Source organism: Monopterus albus, unplaced genomic scaffold (assembly GCF_001952655.1).
Source record: "Monopterus albus unplaced genomic scaffold, M_albus_1.0 scaffold220.1, whole genome shotgun sequence".
NCBI classification, from domain to species: Eukaryota; Metazoa; Chordata; class Actinopteri; order Synbranchiformes; family Synbranchidae; genus Monopterus; species Monopterus albus.
In genome coordinates, this window is record NW_018128100.1 from 535,026 (window position 1) to 538,126 (window position 3,101).

The window sequence follows — 3,101 nt, forward strand, 5'->3', positions numbered from 1 at the left end:
AGGGAACAAGGGAGTGCGCACAAGGGATTTCTCACAGGGTACAATTATTCCTGCTTCTTTAAGAGATTCAAACAATGGAGTGATGACATCAATAGCTACTTTTTTGGAGAAAGTATAGTTGTTTACATGGCCTATAATCAGATTTGGGAGTAATTACAACCAATGCAAAATCTTTGATAAGATCAATATCATCAACGTGTGTGGCCCACAGTGTCTTAGGGACTTCCTGCAAGGCTAGGGTGGCTGCAGCATGTGAGTCAGATAAAGTGCTGAGCTCGCATTGTATTTTCTGGTATCAGCTGAACAGATCTTATTGAATGCACAACTAAAGAGAAGCTTCTTTTAAAACACTGCAGTGTAAAAAAAACCAAAACAGATAGATCCTAAGATATCTGCCAGTCATTTGTTTGCATGCATCTTTTCACAAGGGGGCCCATATCTTTCCATTCATCAGTTACCCTCAGCCAAAGAAATGTGTGGTACGGCCCTGTCAATACCATACAGCTGTAACTGTGAAGCTGTGAGACTGGCAGTGAGAAAGTAGAAGTTATCACTCCAGTACATAGCAGATGTGCACAGTTTTCATTTTTAACTCTAAGCCATGTGTGTTCATAGTGCTCGTCAGCACCGTGATAAATGTGAGAAGTGCAATGCAAATCTCCAGGTTGCATAAAATCAGTGTGTTCATCAACAACCAGTTGTTTAGCTTCAGTAACAAGTGAAAAAGTCAGTGAACCATTTTGCAATTTCTGCTCATAAGCATATATTAACTCAGAAGGGCTATTGAGCACAAATGAGTGTGTGTATGAATCACTGTCATGGTGGACAGTAATACCATCAGAGGTTGAACAAAGTGAGATTCTAAGTTGACACATAAGATCCTTGCCCTAGAGATTGACAGGACAATGTGAAGAGAGCAGAAGACAATGTTTAAATGATCTTCCCTCAGAGGGAGTAGCTCCCGAATCAACAAGGAATGTACAGTAACTAGCTGTCCCTGAATAAGAAGTGTGAACTGAGGAAATTGTTTTTATGCTTCAGATTCATATTTGACATAGGTGCCCTGAGGCTCAAATTTGAGAGATTTTCCTTAAGGAAGACTACATGATAGTCAAAGAAGCTCAAACAGAGACAAACAAAGCTGAAAGCTGGCAGCTCAAAAATGAGGGCTTGATTCCATGAAAATCTTAAGGGTTGTCCAGTATGACATTGGCTTCCAAACATGTGGGGTCTGTCTTTGGAGACAAATATACAAATGGCACAGTTTATTTTGGCAACCCACCTACATATGCACATTTGACCCAATCCAAACATTTATCATAGATACATTTCTCTAGTCTTTCTATTAAAAAGTCTGACTGACTCAGTCTCAAGGTTGAATTCATAATCACAAACACACAGGATAAATTAAATTGTTATAAGACTTTCTTTACCTTGTTTGGTATATAATCTTTTTGATTGGCTGTGTTTTGTCCAAAACCATTTTCACAGTTTCACATGTGCTTCTCAGGAACAAACTCTGGTCTTCAATCATTATTAATACTATCTAGTATATTAGGTATCAAGTATGTTTCAGCTTGCTGCTTAGCTTGGAAAAGATTGTATGTTTTGGATGTATGGTAGAGCAGATTTCTTGAACAATTTGATTAAATACAAACAACAATAACACAATGTGAGCAAGAACAATAAAAGCTAGTCAGGTTACACTGGCGCCTTCGGGGCCCATAGATATCTCTACACGATAAGTTGGTCACCTAACATGTTGGTTAACATACAAAAGACGAGTAGGGAGAAGAAGGTTTTGTCAGTGCCAGATGTAGAGTTTGAAGTTCTGCTGTTTCTGTTACATAATTTGTTTTATATCAGTGCTGTAATAAAAAAAAAAAATAGAATTCCTTCTTATAAGATTTTATTTCGAGTTAACCAACTAGGTGAAGAAACATCTTTGTTGTTGTGCAGATGCAAAGGAATGCTCGCCCTGCAGTGTTACGTAGCTTAGTGGACATTAATCATTTTGTCAGGGCCGCTCGGCGGCCGCTGCCTCTCCTCCATTTTGTCTCTTTGTTTTCTCCATCATATGGGCTCTGCACCTGAGCTGTGTTGCATTCCAGTAATTAGTAACTGGTTTGTCAACGAACACAGCTGGGGTGCATCCCGATGATTACCTTCTTCCTTTATTTAAACCTCTGACAGACGCTCCGCCGTCGCCGGAACATTGCCAACTGATATCGCACGTATCTAGCTTCTGATAACTACTGATACATGACACAACATAGCGCCGCTTTATGTCAGTACTAATGGAATGCTACGCTGACAGTTACTGTGCGTTTTGGCTTGACTCCATTTACACAACATAGGCGCTACACTACACACACCCTCAGTTTAGATTCGTCTCCACGGCTTTGCTTTTTGGACTATACTTACCCTGTTCTTCTACCGTTAGTTTGTTTACCTGTTCGTCTCGGGGCCTATTTCAAGAAGGCGGTTTAACTGGCTTTGACTTACCCAGAGTTGGAAAACTCAGAGTTTTCGGTTTCAGAACAGCTGAAAAGAGTTGGTTTAATCAACTCTGAGTTGTCTGACTCAGAGTTAGGCGCGTGCCACGCGACTATAAAAAGCCCTGAACAATGGAGTGAAGAAATTACGAGTCACCATGGCAACAGGACCAAGCCAAAATAGGTCTGCGTTTTTCCCCGACAGAAATGGATGTGCTACTACAAGCATATAGTGACTACGAGCCCATATTCCGTAAGAGAAGCAACACGGTTGCAGCGGCGAAAGAGAGAGAGTTAGCTTGGGGGAAAATAGCTGCCCGAGTCAATGCGTACGTTTACATGTTAATCATACAGTGTTCGGTGTAAGTAATTACTAAATAATATTTGTCACTTGTAAAGTAAGGAATGGTTCTTAACTCTTTAGTAATTGAATGAGTAACTTCAGTAATTGCATAAAATACCGATTTTTGTACGAATTAAAAGTGCAGTTTTATGTCTACCCTTTCTTAAAATTCCTATTGTGGTTGATATGGGATTTGTAAAGTAATGATTAATAAATAATCCAGTACGTTTTATGGAGAGTAATTATTACATTAATCAAAATAC